Below are 18,715 nucleotides of genomic sequence, written 5' to 3'. Positions count from 1 at the left end.
AGCCCACCTTCCTGCTCTAAGATTTCATACAGACTTCCTGTGCCTGCCAAGCTGGAGCTCCGGCAATGGGATGCTGGGCTCCCTCCAGTTCTCCAGGGCCGTCCCTGAGCCCCAGGTCTGACGGATCCTCTCTCCACCCCCGTTTTACTATAATCCAAAGTATACTTGGTACTTTCCAATGCGCTCCAGTGCACCACCAAGACACTTAGGAATCGGTGGGAAGTATTGGAAGAAATGGATTTGCAGTGAATAGAAATAGTGGGCCCCTTCTGGGTTTTGAATTCGTTCTACACAAGAACATTTCCCAGAAACCAAAGGATAGAAATTCACTGACAAAGTCACTTTTCCAGCTTCAGTGAGTTAATGTCCTAAAAAAACATTGGCTGTTCCCCACTTTTCTGCAGTTTTCTTTCTCTCTTCAATTTGCGTTTGAGCTTTTCCAAGCCAGACATCTTCTTGGGAGGCTCATTAGAGGATTTATTTTGGTGCCGTCTTATTTGAAATATATTTAAATATAGATGAGAACAACTAGTCTTAGAAAGGAGGACCGCTCTGTCCTGCCTGTCCTTTAGTTTGACTGAGCAGTTTGATGTGTACTTTAGTTGGCCTCCTTGAACTTGGCTCCTTTTATTAAGTACAGAAAGTATTGCTTACATTTACATAAAAGACAATAATGCAGTTTTGGAAAGTGCCAGAGAACCACCAGATTTATTTAATTAAATAGTTGGGGTTTTTTGTCTAGTTTCAAAAGTAATATATACATTCTCATTGTAGAACATTTGGAAAATGCAGAGAAGGAGCAAGGATGAAGTGATCATTCTGCCACAATCTCATTGCATAGAATTCACCACTATTACCACATGAATCTAGTTCTGGCTAGTATTGTGTGTGTGTGTGTGTGTGTGTGTGTGTGTGTGTGTGTGTGTGTGTGGTGAAATATATATAACATAAAATTTACCACTTGCAATACTTTCCTGACTCTATGAATTTGACTACACTAGGTAACTTATCTAAGTAGAATTATACAGGATTTGTCCTTTTGTATCTGGCTTACTTCACCTTCAAGATTCTTCCAAGTTGTAGCATATGTCAGAATTTCCTTCTTCTCTAAGGCTGAATAATATCCCATTGTATGTATAGACTACATTTGGTTTATCCATTCATTCATTAGTGGACATTGAGTTGTTTCCACCTTTTTTGGCTGTTGCGAATAATGCTGCTTGGACATGGGTGTACAAACACCTTTTCGAATTTCTCCTTTTAATACTTTTGGATATATACCCAGCAGTAGGACTGCTGGGTCATATGGTAATTCTATGTTTTATTTTTGGAGGAACTGCCATCCTTGTCCAGTAATTTTGATGTGTAACATCCATAGTCGCGATCATAGCCTGTGTACAATGTTGTAGCTGACTTTCTCACTTCGTTTCCCATTTTATTGACTATTCTTCAAAAACATTGTTTTTTTCTTTTCTTTTAAATTTTTACTGGGGAACATTGGGGAACAGTGTGTTTTTCCAGGACCCATCAGCTCCAAGTCAAGTCATTGTTTTCCCTCTAGTTGTGGAGGGCGCAGCTCACTGACCCATGTGGGAATCCAACCGGTGACCTTGGTGTTATGAACACTGCATTCTAACCAACTGAGCCAACCGGCCGCCCCCATTGTTTTTTCAAAGGTTGCGTAATATTCCATTGCATTGCCATGCCACTTTTCTTTCTCCACTCATTGATTTATGGACCACAGCAAAATATTTTAAATTATGATGACAAATAACTTGCATTTGGTGAACAGCCTCATGCTCTGTTCATACTTGTTTGAGAAATAGTCAACAAAAACAGGTTCCTGCGCTCAAGGAATTAAAAAATTTCTCCTTAGGGATTCTTCGGGGTCATCCAAGTCAGTGGTTTTAAAAGTTCTTTGTAGTCAAGGGAACTTGACTACAAACAAAATAGCAGATGGAAGCACAATACAGAACAGCAAGCAGATAGAAGGAGAGAAGGTCTAAAGAAGTATGGACCAGAGCTCAGAAACTCTTTACCTTCCCATCTCCTCTCTGAGGGACTTCGGGGAGATTCTGGGATTCTCCGGAACACAGTTTGAAAACCCCAAGCTGATCCAGCACCGTTACTTTAAAGAAGGGTAGACATCTTGAAAGAGGAAGTGACTTCCCGGAGGTCAGAGTTCATTTTTGTATTCATTCATTCTCTTTTTTCCTCAACACAAAGCACCTCCTGCCAGCAGGTCTTAATCGCTTAGGGAACTTGTTAAAAATACAGGTTCCTAGGACTCTTCCTTCTGGGTCCAAAGCAGTGGATGTGGGGAGACATCAGGACTGGAGCCCCCAGCTCCACAGTCCACACTGGGCTCTGTGGGGTGCTTGCCATTCCAGCTCCCGACATTTGCAGGTGCTTGTCCTTCGACCCCGGGATGCCCTTCCTTCCCCACCCATGCGACTCCTCACCCTTTGAGGCCCTGTTCAAACATAGCCTCTTCTTTGAAGCCTGGCTGCATAGCCCTGTGCAGGATGGCTGCCTCCCTCCTTTGTGGCCCCAGGACACAACACGGGACTTCCATCTCCACTCATTCTTCTTTCTTTCCGTTGTGTGTAAGAGGTGATTGCTTCCAGGCCAGGCTCCCCAACTAGAATGTTAGCTTCTTAGAGAGCTTATGTAACCTCTGCAGTCCCCCATGGTGCCAGACACACAGCTTTGTGGCTGTTTATTAACCGGTCTTGGATCTAGTAGAGCCCCATATTGAGAGGATAAGAAAGCTGAGGCTCAGATAGTCAACAACTTACAGGAGGTCATACAGCCTATTGAGGCAGTGCCAAGACTGGCACCTGGGTGTCTTGAGGCTCAGGTCTTGGCGCTGGCCAGCTGGCAAGGAGGGCAGCTGTCTGGTCTGGGCAGGGAGCACTGGCCCCGGCTACCTATCCTTGAGTCCTACAATAGGCCAGGTTGTCTAAAATCCAAAGGACTCTGCCTGGTTTGGGATTCCGTGCTCTCTCTGTATGCCTGGAATTTACCTGATACAACTTCAGCATATGCCATAGGACATACTATGTGAGCACCACCTGGATGGAGACAGTGTGCCGATGCCAAGAGAGCACGTCTGGGGGTGGGGGTGGGGTCAGCCAATCGGCTCTCAAGGATGCAGAGTCTGGAGTGGGGGCCAGCAAGCATCATATCCAGAGGCAGCTGCCGCAAGCCTCTTGTTATCCCAAGTTGGGATCAAGAACTGATGCTTTTATAATTAGCACAGTGCAGGTGAAAAACTTTTTTAATTAGGGAAACAAGTGACTTGTGTATTATGACAAATGTCATACATGGGCTCCCACTGCTAAAGGCAAAGTTTTCATGATATTTATGTATTTATGATGTGTGGATGGACTAAGGTAGCTGGTAATCACTCCCCGCCCTTGGGAAGATGGGATAGGGTCCCTCATCCTGTACCAGCCGGGAACTCTTGGTTCTGTGGCACAGACGGGACAGAATCCTGCGTCTGGAACCATGGCACCTGCCTCCACGGGGTTTCCTAACCTTTGCTGTGCTGTGGACTCCTTTGGCATCTGAGGAAGCCTATAGACAGACCCCTGGCTGAGAATGTTTCCCAGGGAGAAAAGTGCTTCGAAGGAAGAAAAGGAAATAAATAGGATTATAGAGGAAATGAGTCATATTGAACTATCATTATTAAAACATTAATATTAGGAACTGAATTTCAGCTCAAACTGAGATGCTTCCTCATCTGGAAAATGGGCATGATCTCGGTACCTACTGCACAGAGTTTCGTGAGAACTGAATAATGAATGTAAAGTGCTTAGAACAGGGCGGGTATGTTGTAAGCATTCAATAAACTAGCACTTGCTGCTGCTGCTACTACTATTATTATGTAAAGTACAGACTTCTGCTCATTGGGAGTTCAAAGTCTGGAATGGGAGATAAGACATATACATGTCAGTAATTAAACGCACAGGAGAGAAGCCTGATGTAGGGCCAGGGCGTGAAATGGTTTCTAGCTGGAAGCATACCATGCAGTGGCTAAGCTTTTGTGCCAGCTAGACTTGGATTAGTTCTGGCTCTTACCATAGCTGTCTGAGCGCAGGCAAGAGATCACCTCTCTGAAACCCAGTTTCCTTCACTGTAAAATGTGGGTAATAGTAGAATCCACGTATTAGGGATGCTGTGAGCTCCGCCTCCTTCACCTCCCGTCAGCCACTTAAATCATGTGTCCCTCATTGCATTTAAAACCACACCCCATCCTTGACTTTCTGGCCCATCCCCCTCACCAGTCAGGTCCTAACTGCAGATGAATCCAGTGAGTTGCCATCTCTGCCACTGTCCCTGGGCTGGTGAATGGGACAATGTGGTTGGCTCGGTTACAACCCCAGCAGGGTCACAGTGCTGCTTGGCACCCCGTGTCCTCATCCGTGGGCAGTGTCCTCCCCCAGTGCTCCTGACATCTGCTCCTAACCTGGGTGGTTCTCAAGCTGCTAGCCCCACGTGCTCTTATCAAATGACCTAGTTCTTTATTTCACATGAAAGGAAGGCTGTAGAGAATAACACTCTCAACTTCCTTCTTACTCCTTCCAAATTTGGCTGAATGTTCACCCATCTTTGGGACTTAAAGAGGAAACGTTTCTACAGGACATTGGAGAAATGTTCTGGCCTCCACTTCACTATCCGTTACTCATTCAGGGATCTCATGACGAGAAGAGTAATGGTTTTAAAGGGAAGAGGGTAGACTAATATCTAGAGACTATCCTACTCTGTGAGATGTGCAGTGTATCGGTCAGGATGAAGTATGTTATGCTGCAGTAACAAACAATCCCTAAATCTTTGGGGCCAAACCCATAAAGATTTATTTCTTACTCTAATTAACATGAGCACTTTGGGTCAGCTGCGGGCTGTTCTTCTCATTCAAGGAGCCAGGCTGATGGAGCAGTGACCTTCTTGAATGTACTCTATGGCACAGAGAAAGAGCCCTAGAGGGCCTGGCACTGGCAATGAAATGCTTGGGCTGGTATTGGTCAGACTAATCACATGGCCCTACCCAACCACAAGGGGACCAGAAAAACGGAATCCTCCCGTGAATGCGGAGAGCTGGAAATGTTTGGGAAAAGAGCATTAATGACCCCAGCTAGTATAGTCCCTTCTGCGCCTAGCGTGCTACTGTCAACTCAGCAGGGTGCTGTGGTAGCCAACCTGGGTCTCACAGACAGAACAGGCTTCCCATTGTGAGTCCCAAGAAACCACACCCAGAGAGGAAAACCCCCAGAGCCACCTCTCAGCCCCACGTGCTAAGCGGAGGAACAGAAAGGTCCCTAGAGCTGCCAACATCTCCGTGAGGAATGCAGTAGCCACGAAGAGGACAGGTGATACCTGCTGAGAGCTCGAGGAACTAAACACATGAAGAAGACCGAGGCAATGGGATCCAGTCAGGGTTTCCAAACCACATTCTTCATAACAGACCTGCGTGATGTTTCCTAAGTGGGGCGCATATTTAGGAGTTTCAGTCCATTTATGTTTATGTTTATGTTATGAGGGATGTTCTTTCTGAATTGAATGCTTTACTTCAGCGCACACAGGATGGTCACCTTTTTCCTGTGGCATTTCTATGCCCACATCGGAAAGCCCACCATGGCATCCCCAAATCATTCAAGAGCCGTGAGAGTGGGGAAGAGAAGTAATGTGGCCATCCTTGGCAGAGGCTTCTGGGGTTTTCTCAGGGGGACCCAGATAAGGAACCTCAGCAAGAAGACTGTACCCAGCCCCTTCCCTGAGCTCATCGATTTCCTGTGTTGTGGTTAAGAGGCAACTTGTGCTGGAGGGATGTCAGACACCTGGGTGCCAGCCCTGGCCTCTTCATGTCATTGCCGTGTGGCCTAGATAGGTCATTTCCCTTCCTTGGTGCCTCAGTTTTCTCATCTGTAAAATGAAGCTGCCTAGAAGACTAAGGACACTCTTGAGAGGCGAGTGACCTGGGTAGTGAGGGTGTCCTTCCAGCCATATGGGTAAGATGGCGTGTGTGATGGCTCTCTGAGTCCTCCAGAAGTCCCTGGAGTTCCTTTGTCATTGCAGTGATGGGGCATTCACCTCAGTTGCAGAATGCGTTTGTTGACGTGATAGTTGGATCCCGGGTTTAGCTTCCCAATGGAGGCCATAGTGGCTAATCTTGGTAGACCTAGCAGTCGAAACAGTGCTTGGCACATGGTAGGTTCCAATAGGGGCACTAAATAAACATGTATTTAATGAATGAATAAGCAAATGAACTCATAACTCCCTTCAACTTTGAATCAGTGACTTGCAGACTTCCTGTGGGGCAAGAGGAGGCTGGAGAAATTCCTGTCTCCAGTCCCGACTAAGTCACCTTGGACGAGTCCCCAGACTCCTCTGCACACAGTGAGAGCAGCGCCCATCCAGCCTCACGGGCTGTGGAAGGGGCTCCTGTGGGCGGGAGAAAGGATTCTTTTTAGGATGTAGGAACATAGTGGACTCTTTGAGGACAGAGAGCAGGTGGTGCCAGAGCCTGTGAGGTGGAGAGTTCTGGAAAAATCATTACTGGGAATTGAGTAGCTACCATTTATGGGGCACTTGATCCAGTATCAGGCCATATGCCAAGTACTTTATGTGACCATCTCATTTATGATGGTCTGAGAGAAAGGCATTATTATTCTCATTTTCCACAGCACAGAAGGCTCACGTGACTTTTCCAAGGTCATGCATTTCATCAACACCCAGGCCTATCTCACTCAAATGCAGGCTCTAATCTCTACGCTACACACCTCCTGCCCCATAATGAGGTGGAAACCGTGCTTATTTCGTAGACACCAGTGCTAATAATACAAGTTGCCTTTTTCTAAGCACCTACTAGGTACCAGGAACTTTACAGATGTTATTGGTCATTCTTTCAACAACTCAAAGAGTAAGGAATAATTATCCCTGTTTCACAGATGAGTAAACTGAGGCACAGAGAGGATGAAATAATTTATCCAGGGTCACACAGCCAGAAAGTGGGGGAGGGCTAGGATTTGAACCCAGGCCTGTCTCATTTCAAGAACAGGTGGAGAAAAAGCCATCTGCACGGTGGACTCAATTAAAAGTTTTGTTTTGAGCCTATGGCTAGGATTCATGGAACACCGTCTTTAGAAATTAATTCTTGGAAGGCCTTCTATGTTCAAGTCAACTTATTAGAAGGAAAATCTAGTAGAAGGGGAAAAAAGAAACCCACGACAAGGCAACCTCAGGATTTTTCCAGTCAGTCCTTAGACTTTGAATACCTCCTGGCCTGCACAGCGGCTCAGGGAGTGCTACATGCCCATCAAAGGCACTAAAGGGGGGGGACAGAATGTATCCAAAGGGCATGGGCTTGCACCCCCTCTGAGCAGCCCAGGAAAGACTCCTCCTAACCTGGATGCTGGCTGGAGAGGGGTACCTTAGGGATCAGTAGGTAGTAAACACAAACCCTGAATCCTAGAATCTGGAAGGGATCCTGAAGTGGACGGACTTCATTGAACCCTCTTTATTTTATTGAACTATTCTTACAAAGAGTGACCCTAAGACTCATCCTCCATATGGGCACCTTTGGGAGTGAAAGGAGACAGTAAAATCATTAACCTGTGAATTGATCCACCGTAGGTGGAGCTGTTCTAGGGACAGCAGTTTGTATGGTCACCCTGATTTTGCAAGGCCTTCCCAGAGCTCCATTTCCCATATCTGGAAAGTGGGAGAAACTACCTATACCAAGGAAGGGTTGCTGTGAAAAGGCAAGGCACAAATAGCAAATCTCGGAGGCTGATAAAACAAAAGAACAGGAGAAGGGACCCTGTTGAGAGGAGCAGTGACCGCCTCCTGTGGACAACTATGCCGCCCCAGCTCTATGCCAAGCCCAGTCTGGTAGCACAATGGCAGTAGCTGGTCTGTAGACAGCATTTGGGATTCATGGGCACACGTGTTCCTTTCACCCAACTTTGACTTGAAAAGTGCAGGGAGTGGGGATGATTCCTTTCTGTACCCGTCCCAGTCTCAACACCGTCCAGGTACTGAGTAAATGCTGGTGGGTACAGCTTGCCTGAGGTGTGCCAGGGAACATGGTGTTTGGTTGGAGAGGAAAGACTCAGGAGGCCCTATTTCTGAGCAGCTCGCTGTTGGGTTCAATGGGAAGGCAAGACTACACGGATAGGTAGAGCTTATCGGCGGTGATCTCATCCGTGTTACTTCAACTCTGAGCCTCCGTTGTCCCATCTGGGAAATGGAGAGGATCACCACCGATTACAGTAAGGGTTGAATGAGATGATGTATGTAAATGAATGGTAGCCTTTATGATTATTAATAACTTTCTGGGAAGCAGAGCTCAGCTCCATGCTGAAAAGATGTGTTTTACAATCAGGGTAGTCCACAGATGAAACAGAGGGCCCAGGGAGGTGCTGAGTCCCTCATCACTAGGCTTCAAGCAGAGGTGCTCTAGCGTGGATACTGTACATGGGTGACTGCCTTTGGGAGGGAGGCTCGGCTGGCCGGATGGGGAAAACTGACAGAAAACCCCTGCTGTACACACCTGAGGGACTTGAACTCCTGTGGGTGAGGGGGACTTGTTTATTCCTCTCATGTCATCTGGAAGACTGTGCCATCGGCCAGCCAGGGGATCGCATGGGGACAACAAGGCTCGGCCTGGGAGGTGGCCCCTTGAGAGTGGATATCTCTGGGAGGGAGGGGCTCCCTACCCAGCGTGCCCTCCCTTCACCAGAGGCTGGGATCTCCTCTATTCACTGCTCTCCGCAGCCTTGTCACGTGCCTACAGCTCTGAAAGCATTGACTGCTCCTACGCAGGGGGTCTTGGCCCAGCGTCTGTGGCTGGGCATGAGGGCTGCCCTGAACCCCAGAACTGGGATACAGTGCAGAGTAAGAGACACTAGCCAACCTTTCCATCCAGCAGAGGCGGGCAGGTTGGGAATCAACCAGGCACAGCAGGGGGCTGCCAGGAGTTGGTGGCCGGACCGAAAACAGAACCTCGATGTGACCACACCTCTGTTTGCCTGGCACTCCTTGGGGTTCTCAGACCGCTGCACCCTGGCCTCCTTCTCTCTTCCAGAGGAAAGTGGGGCCAGAGGTGGTCAGATGAGAATGCTGCGGGTGGAAGTGAGCTGAGAATCTAGACTTCAAGTGGAGCTTTCCAGCCCTCACGCCGGTATCCTGGCAGCCTTTGCTGCCTTCGCCTTTTGTTGCTGGTTCTCCTGCCTCTCTCCCCTGCCCCCCTCACTCAGGTTTCGGGGTGGTGCCCATTAAGGACACCACACCCTGCCCTCAATCTGCATGTATCAGACCTGCCAGTTCCTGCATGCACGTTGGTAACTCCCATATTGGGCTCCACTCGGGCTTTCTCTCTAGGTCGCCATTGCTGAGTTGGCTCTAGCAGGTTCTTCCAACTCAACATGTCTAGAAAGGAACTCATCAGCTCTCCCCAGTCCATTTTCTAGTCAACAGCAAGACCATCCACTCTCCTACTTCAACCAGAAATCTGGGAACCAGCCCAGAACAGAGCTTGGCAAACTTTAGGAAGCGTCAGGATCACCAGGAGACCTTGGCGGACACAGATTCCTGGGCCCGCCCTGGGCCACCGATGTTGGGGCTGGGCGGCTCTGATGCTGTTTTCTAACTTGCTCCCAGGTGATGCTGATGGCTTGGTCATTCACAGTCCACACAGCGAGTAGCACTGCACTAGACTCACGTCTCTCTTCATCCCATTGCTCCCTATTATTGTTGATTGTATTATTGCCAACCATTTTTAAAACAGTTAACATTTATCGAATGCTTTGGTGCCATGTATTTGGCCTACAAAGATGTAGGAGTGCCAGGTGCTGTATTAAGCACTTCCACGTGGTACAAAACATACAAAAGTATCTGCCCATAGCACTGACATTCTGTTAGAGGAAGAAGGAAATTTAAAAGGTAAATACTTGTAAGTAAACTGCAGAAAGAAAGTCTTTTTAAATCCAGGAAGATCTCACCAACAAGGTGACGTTTAAGCCAAGTTTGAACGAGAATTGGTTTCCTGTAACCCAAGGAATGTCAGGATGTCCCTTCCTCTCAAATGGCTGCTGCCTTGTTTTCCAGCTCAATCCGTGGGTTCAGGTCTCCACTTTTTCACCTGGACATCGGCCAGCAGCCTCCTGGCTGGTCTCCCTGGCTGGAGATTTTCCTTCTCCCACCCTGCAGCCACGCAATTCTTCTGAAAAACAAATCATGTAATTCCGTTGGCCTAACGCCTGAAGGATTCCCCGGTACCTTCAGGATGAAATGCAGAATCCTCTGCACAGTGCAGATTCAAGGCTCCTGGTGATAAGATATTTCTGCACAACCCGTCAGCTTCTCTGCCACCCATACGTCCCAGCCACTATGTCCTCCATACTTCAGCTGCTCTGGATTGGAACTCGTCAGCTTCCCACTTTGTCTCCCAAACTGACCACCAACCCACCCATCCTGTCTCCTTCCCTTTTGCACACGGGGAAACACCTTCTGCCTGTCTTAGGGGCACCCATCCATCCTCCCCTGCAGGGCTGCTTTTCAACACCTGTCCTCTCCCTCCTCTGAACCTCCAAAGCCTTTCTCTCCTGGGCTCTGTCTCATCAAGGTGTTTCCACTGTCAGCAGTATACTTCGGAATTCTGTCCTGTTTTCTCCAGGGCCTCTCTAGCCGGCACTCGCTCTCCAGCGCTTCCTGTGCTGGAAAGTAAGAGGCCCTGATGCTTACTGACATCACTTACTCACCTCAGGTTCATTCCTCGACCCACTGTAATCTGGCTCCTGGCTACCAATGTAGAAATGGAGGCACCGAAAAGTTAAGTAAGTTGCCCAGGATGGCACAGCATAAGAAGCAGAGCCGACACTCAAACCCAGCCAGCCTGGCCCCAGAGTGTATGCTTGTAATCACACTCTACAGCCCCTCATCCACCTCGAGACGTGGGGATGATGATCCCCAACAGAGAGCAGGAAACCAACCAAATTGCTCTATCACATGCAAGCACTGGCAAGGATATCTTTTGTGACTGCCCTAAACGTATCTATCAATGGGTAAAATAATGACAGCCTGTGTTTGTCTGTAGGGTCCTTTCCCAAGAACAGTTCATCTTCACACCCTCCCAGGATAAGCAGGGTGAGGATCCTGACCTTTATTCCTCCCAGTAGGAAATGGTCTGAGATGCAGAGCCAGGGTGGCCGAGACCCTGTCATCCTCCGACTTAGGGTGACAGGTACTGAATGCTGCTATCTAATAGACCCAAGGATTGTTGGACTGGACTGTTGGCCTTAATGATCATGGAATAAGATTAGTCAGCTTGGCCAGGCACCGTGCCAAGCTCGTTACCTGGGCAGCCTTCCACCTCCTTTGATTAGTAGAGCTACTTGGCCCGAGGCTCATTTACTATGTTCTGTGCCTCTCAGTTAAGGAATGGCCACACGTGTGTGTGCTCCTTTGTTTGCAGAGTCTGATTATGAGAGCGTGTCAGGGAAGGAATACGGTCATGCTGGATACTCTAGAAATTGAATTTTCTGCCTTCCAGTTTTACACACTGGTGAGCTGTGGTTAACCAGCCTGGAGCCTCTAATTCCACTGACTTGTAGAGTGTCCGCTGGAGGCAGCTAGGGGGGATAAAACAGCAGCATGGGACCCACCAGCTGATTTTGAGCAAGTCACTGAGGCTCCCAGAGCCGCCTCTGTCCTCTGACCACCTGTGAATGACCCTGAGTATCACTAAGATGAAAGAGAGGCTGTGTCATGCAGGGACTCTAGTCCCGCTCTCTGCACAAGAACGCAGGCTATGGTGAGGCCAAAAAGGAACACCCACGGAGCCATAGATAGGGGAATCATACCACTAGATTCACGACGGCAGCTGGGTTGGAGACACAGGAAGCAGACATCCGCCAGTACCCCAATGAGGGGTCTTCCTGCACCTGGGCTGCCTCAGCAAGCACTTCCCAACCCACACGACCTTTGCTTTTTCTGGCCTATTCTGGTTGGAGAACCGTCCACATCTTCCTTCTATGGGGGTCCAACTCCTTAGAACAGTGGCCACCGGGCACCACACGCTGTGTGGGGATCACATGTCCTCCTGCCCAGAGTCAGACACCATTCCTATCTGGCTGGAATCTTGCTTGCCGTGCCAGGTGTCCGAGTGGGTGATGGCCCCGGTGTAAGCTGTCCACAACTCCAGGAGCCCACAGCAGCAGCGGACCACCAAAAGGAAGGCAACGCCTTCTATGGCCAAGAGGGTGGTGTACCATCCTGAGGCTCGAGTCTCCCAGGCAGACCACACCTCCCGTTCCCAGCACCGCTCCTCATGGGCCTCCCGAAGCTGAGTGTTCACACGCACAAACTGCACCACCATCCTTCGAAGAGTTTTGACCGGCACCATACCCTGCTCGCTGCGCCACGTGTCATGCAGGGTCTCTGGTCCTTCTCCCCACACCGGAACGCAGGATATGGCGAGGCCAAAAAGGAACACCCACAGAGCCATAGATAGGGGTGTCATACCACTGTATTCTTGATGGCGGCTGGTTGAGACACAAAAGCAAACATCTGCCGGTACCCCAGCGAAGGGTCTTCCTGCACCCCAGTCTCGCTGGTGGCCGGGCAAGACACAGGAAGTAGGATCCACACGATCCACAATTCGCTGTCCTGTTCTCTGCCTGCCAACCAACGTGCTAGCAGCAATCCACCCCTGTTAGCCCAGCCACGGCAGTTATATTAGTGGCTAATGGTTTTGTCACTAACTAATCAGTGGCTAACTGATTACTGTAATCAGTGGCTAACTGATTACAGCTAATGGCCATCTAATAACCGAGCCAGCACCTTGCCATGTGAGGCTGAGAGCCTGGAAACTGCTCTCTGGGACTCTGTCCCCACAGGCTGCTTTGTAAACCGGAAAGTGAAAGACCCACGTTACCCATGATCGGTGCTTGCTTGGCAAAAGGACCAACTTATCTTAGCCCAGTTCCTTGGCCTTCAAACTGTTATCTTTCCCCTCCCCATTGACCATAGGTTAAGATTTCTGGAGCATTTAATGCAACACATCTTCCGTGAACCCCTCCTGAGGTGCTTGGTCTTGGGGCAGGGAACCCGAGAGAAGGAAAAGGCAGGGCTGCCCATGGTCCCTCGAGCCAGTGTCAGGGGAAGACAGAATGATTGAGAGAAGACAACTTCCAGCAGGAAGGTTCCTGTTCATTTTTGTTCTTAACATACACACAGAAAAGTCACATTTGTGATGTGTTTTCACCAAGTGAACACACCTGTCTATCCACTACTCAGCTCAAGAAACAACATAACCAACCCCCCAGTGCCCCTGGGCCCCCTCCCATCCTCTCCCACCCCATCCTTACTGCTAGCACCACAGATGGGGTTTGCCTGTTGTTAAACTTTAAATCAGTGGAATTGTCGAGGGCTTCTTCCACTCAGTGCTGTGTGTGTGAGATTCATCCCGTTGATGTTTGTAGCTGTGGCTGGTCCATTCTCACTGCTGTGTATCGAATCCCACGCTTATGTGTGCTTTTGAGGGGTAGAAACCTGGGGTGGAATGACTTGGTCATCAGGTGTGAATTTGTTCAGCTTTGGTAGATACCAACCGGAAGGATTTAAGCAAGTTGTTAGGAAGAACTTCTAGACCCTAAAGATTGCAGCCAACTAGCTCATGCCCCCAGAGGAGGGGGCTGTGAAATTTCCTTTGGAGAACGGGAGGGAAAGGCAGGATTAGGCATAACTTAAGGGTGGGGAGCAATCCTTGGCTCCTTTCTGGTGGATTTTGGTTCCCTCCCCTTAGTCTGGGGTTTCCAGACTGTACTCCTGGGAGGTGTCGGGGTCCTTTTGGGAGGATTTGGGTAGGGGCCTTCGAGCTTCATTTCCCTGCTTCAGCCAAAGCACTCTGTGTCCTCTGTTTCACATCGTGGAGTTCTGAGAATGACTTCATGTGTTTTTTGAAAAAGTTTGAGCTGTTTTCGATGTTTGAAAATGCAGTGCTCTGAGGTCCTTTCCAGCTGGAAAATTCTATTTTGGGAGCAGGAGGTGGGTGTGGGAAGGGTTAAGCATTATTCGGCCAAAGAGAGGGGTTGGGCCTTATGACCTTTTAAAGTTCTTATAGCTTCGTGTGCAATGCGGGAGATCTCATAACATTCTATAAAAATAGCGTTCAAACAAAACAACTTCCATCGCCTGAAGGATGTAGAGACAGGCTTTACTCCGAGGACCATTTAGGTAGTGTTTCAACGAGAGTTTTGAGGACTCTTGTCTCTCACCCACCCCTCTGCATGTAAAGTATATTTTTTATGTTTTCACTTCTCCATTGGCTGTTCCTGATAATAGTCACTTGGGGTCGTTTGGGTTCAGAACAGTTCCCATTTTTGCCAAGGAGTGGGTGATGTGGGCAGTCTGTGTGTCCCTCTCAGGGGTGGCGGCCTTCCCTCCTCCAACAGCAGGCCGAGTTTGGACCCGTAGTTTCCCTTGGTGAGGGAGGCCGGGCTGCTCATGGGCCCAGAGAGAAATTTCTGTGCCTTGGCCTGCAGCTCTGAGTCAACAGGCCTGATAAACAGCCGGTTTCCCGGGGCCAGCGAGGAACAAAGCCTCTGGCAGCTGTGGGATTTGTCTACGCCCCTTGTCCTGAAACAGCTGTTTATTCTTTTGACAGGAGTTGGACCACAGCACCTTCCCTTCCTCCCAGCCCTGCCTCCTTCTGCAGAACGAAGCTCAATAGAACTTTGTTGTTTTGCTTTTTACTCTGAGGGGAGAGAAGCAGACGATGAGGTATGTGAAATGTTGAAATGATTTACGTCTGCCTTGTGGGACTCACTGGGGGAATTGCGAGCAGGCCGCAGCATGGATCCACCTGGGGGAGGACCCTCGCCCTCCCCCTAACCTCTTACTGGTCCCCCTTAGTATTTCTGGAAGAAGACCAAGTGCTTCTCTCCACGGCATGGGCTGTAGAAGTGGGAGCTGGTGGGATGCTGGCTTAGAGGCTTTGCTGAGTTCTGCTGGATGGTGCTCCCCTTGGCATGGAGTTTTCTCTGCAGCCTTCAGAGTGACAGAGCAGGGGCAGGGGCATGAGGCTTGGTGCCTGGGGTGGCTGCGTTGTGGGTGGGTGCAGAGCCCTCTCAGGGTAGTGTAGACCCTTCGTTTGTTTACTCTACCTTACTTCTCCTGGAAAAACCCTTGCACAATTATATCTGGGCCAGGCAGCAAGGAAAAGCTGGCTGGATCCAGGCTTCAGATTTCCTGCAAGGGATTCCAGAAAAGGCACGACTAAGCTGTATACCTCAGTGCACAGGTTGTTCCGTCTGTGATGGCTGTAGCAACAGTTAGCCCTCTATTTAGTCTGAGACTCGTGTCTTAGTTTCCTCTGTCTGTGTTTACCTGACCCTCATAATGGAAAACATAACTGGAAAAAGCCATCCATGCACTTTTTTCCCCCTGTGAACTGTACCACGTGTCTTCCACTGGGGAGCATTTCCCTGTAATGCCCACCAGTGTAGAGCGGTTTAAGGGGAAAGCAGTACTCTCCCTCCTCAGCCCCAGCACCATCCCCATGCCTGAGGGTCTGCTGTTCACCCCCTTCTGGGTGAGCGCTGTGTGTGATCTCAGCTTCCACTAAAGCGAACTTTCCTCAGCTGGAAAGTCGCTGCACCGACCAGGACGAGGGATGAACAAGGTGTAGTGAGTAAAGAAAACGCGTACTAGGCACCCAGGAAGTACCTGGGAATGGCAGAGGAGCCACAGACCCGTGTGATTAGGCCATGGGAGCACCCTCATGTTTACTGAGAGCAGAGTGCTGAAAAGTGTGGCACGGGAGGCTGACACCTAGACCCGAATCCTGGCTCTACCATTTTATGCTGTGTGACATCAGGCAAGTTACTTCACCTCACACCTGTCAAAGAAGGATAATTCTAGAGGGACTTCACAGGGTCAGTGTGAGGCTTGACTTGACAGACTGCTGGTCCTGGCCTGCTTCAGGTGGGGAAACTCCAAGTGCTGCAGGGCCCTCTTTAGAAAAAGACCGCAAAGTTGCAAATGCAATATTAGGTATGGAAATGGATACAGCTGACCCTTGAACAACATGGGTTTGAACTGGGTGGGTCCACTTATACACAGATTTTTGCCAATAAATACTATAAACGTATTTTTCTCTTATGATTTTCTTAATGACATTTTCTTTTCTCTAGCTTACTTTATTGTAAGAATACAGTATATAGTACATGTAACAAATATCAGCTGCTTATGTTATTGGTGAGGCTTCCGTCAACAGTAGGCTATGAGTAGGTAAGATTGGGGAAGTCAAAGTTACATGCAGATTTTCAACTCAATGGGGGTCATCACCCCTAACTTCTGCATTGTTCAAGGGTCAACTTGAATGACTTTAGAATATGAGAAGAGATCTCACAATAACAGCTGACAGATACTCCAAGTAGGACAGAATCCAGAAACCATCATAATCAAATGATATGAAAATGATATAAAAATGACTAGTATTATGAAGGTGTCTATTGTACCTGTCCTATTTTGGTTGCATACTGTTGGATTGCCTCTTTATCTGACAATGATTTTGTATTATCATTTTCAATAGAGACAAAAGAAAGACAAATCAGTTTTGCCTCTGGCATGATTAATCAACGGTTGCTTTTTATTCCTGAGAGTTTAGAAGTTTCTTTCAGCTTTACACCTTGTTAGTGGTGATGCCACACTGTAACTCTTTTGGCAGTTTCTTGCTCAGGTGGCTCCCACCAGAGCACCAGAGAACTCAGCTCTTTGACCCAGGAGGGATGGGATGGAGGGTGTGGGCATGAGGTGGTCGTGAGCATGACCTCTGAGCAGCAAATAAGAGCAGTGTCTGATTCAGCTCCTTTCTTCTCCCTGCGATCAAAATCGGGGCCCGGCACCCCAATAAATTAAAAAAATCGGGGCCCGGAAGGCTCCCGGGTGCTCAACATGTCCACGTGGGGCAGGTTGTTACTGGGATGCAAATGTATGTGCAGGTAGTGGGGTTAGTCCCTCAGCCCCACCTGCAGCCCCTGGCCTGGCACTAAGGCTGAAGCCTCTGGGAAGCATTACCCACTCCCCACCCCAGTCTTGCAAGGGGGTCTGACACCTGGCTTTATTAGCTTCCAGGGAAGTAGGCCTCTGCACTCAACTTGTGTTGGTCAGTAATCTTATCATTTGACCGTCACTGCAAGGAATCCGTGTGGTCATGGCAACAAGATGCCCTCCGTGTGGCTGAGGGAACTGCCCTCCTATAATGAGACTTCCATCCTGTGGCTAATTTCTCACCCAGGTCCTGGGTCAATCAGGAAAGCCTGTCATGGAAAGTGAAGTCCGAAGGACTTGTTTCAGGAATGGGGAGACAAAGTCCAGAGAAACTCATGAATGACCCCAGTTTACAAGGCCAGCTCTGTGGGAGCAGGGCCTGACGGACAGGTGTGTTCACCTTCCCACCCGGCCCAGCTCGGGCAGTGGGGCAGACAGTGAGCTGCTGGGCCCTGAGCTGGCTGCCTGGAAGGGGAGCTGAGGATCTCAGTAATCACAGTGGGGGTGGAGTGGGCCTGCCCATGAATGAGCTTCCGGCGATGCTACCCTGGGGCGGCTGAGACACCTCTCAAAGGAAGTCACAGCTCTGCATTCAGAGCCATGCATTAAAAAGAACAACCATCAGTATGGCTGCCACTCGAGGGAGCGGAGCATTTACCAACCAATAGCACAATGTGTTTCATACACCGTCTCCTTTTGTCCCCTCAAGACTCCTAGAGGAGGGTGCTTGAAGCTCCATTTTGTATTTGTAAATCAAGGCTCAGAGAGTCAGAGAATTTGCCCAAGGCCTAGTCTAGGACTGCTGCTACAAGAGACAACACTGGCCTAATTGTTACCTGGAATGCTGGACCCGAACATTACAGTGGAGGGCATGGAGGATGGAAGATGGTTTTGTCCAAGTCTCTAATACCCAGTTTGCTCCTGCACCCTCCCCAGTTCCTTACCCACAGCACTTGTCACTACCTGACATGTATCCTTTTGGATACATGTCTTTGTATCCCCATCTTAATCTTTGAGTCTTTGACCCCATCTTAATCATCCAGAGGCTTGAGTGAGCAGGGACAGCTCTAGGGAGCAGGGGACGGGTTTCAGGGGCTGCGGGAAGAATCACAGGCAGAGAGGAGCATTCTTTGTCTACAGGAAGGTTTGGTTTCCTCTGCCACTGCTTTCCTCCTGCAGATTCCAGCTCTTGGAGATAATGGCTTTTCCAGGGCTTCTGAGTGCTCTGTTATTCAGCTGAGATGGTCACCTTTCCCCTGGCACTAGAATTCTTTTCAGACAGGATTTCTGTTTGGAAGGAATACCTTCACTTAGCCCAGGCTGAAGGGGGGAGGGGTGTGTGTGTGTATGTGTGTGTGTGTGTGTGTGTGTGTGTGTGTGTGTGTGTGTGTGTCAGGTTGTGGGTGGGTAAGGAAGAATTAATTTATGGGCCATGTAGAAAAAGGTCTGTCTGACACGCTGGAGAAAAAGAAGTGGAAAATGAGGAAGAGGAGAGTGGAGGAGGGTGAAGCATGGAACTTGGAGAAATGACAGGCTTTACAACACGACCCTGCCCTGGGAAGTGCCCCATGGTTTTAGCACCTTTTCCAGGAGGCCTTTCAATTGGGAACCACTGCAGGGCTGATGCTGGGAGTGGCCCAGGAGCATCTCATAGGAGGTA

At 49.0% G+C, this 18,715-nt stretch overlaps 1 protein-coding gene across 3 annotated transcripts in view; it reads left to right on the top strand.

Moving 5' to 3' along the window:
• GGTA1 (glycoprotein alpha-galactosyltransferase 1 (inactive)) overlaps positions 1–18,715 on the top strand; it is a 65,282-nt gene that overhangs the window by 14,081 nt on the left and 32,486 nt on the right. For 2 of the 3 annotated variants that reach the window (XM_081065267.1, XM_081065268.1), the window contains exon 2: positions 14,669–14,784. The gene's annotated coding sequence lies outside the window, so the exon portion shown is untranslated. Of the gene's footprint in view, positions 1–1,936; positions 2,176–14,668; positions 14,785–18,715 lie in introns of those variants that run through there. The other variant, XM_081065269.1, reaches the window with a different exon arrangement.

The sequence above is a fragment of the Rhinolophus hipposideros genome (assembly GCF_964194185.1).
Source record: "Rhinolophus hipposideros genome assembly, chromosome: 11".
Classification (NCBI taxonomy): Eukaryota; Metazoa; Chordata; class Mammalia; order Chiroptera; family Rhinolophidae; genus Rhinolophus; species Rhinolophus hipposideros.
The sequence above is the reverse complement of the archived record's forward strand: the minus strand, read 5'-3'. Positions and strand labels throughout refer to the sequence as shown.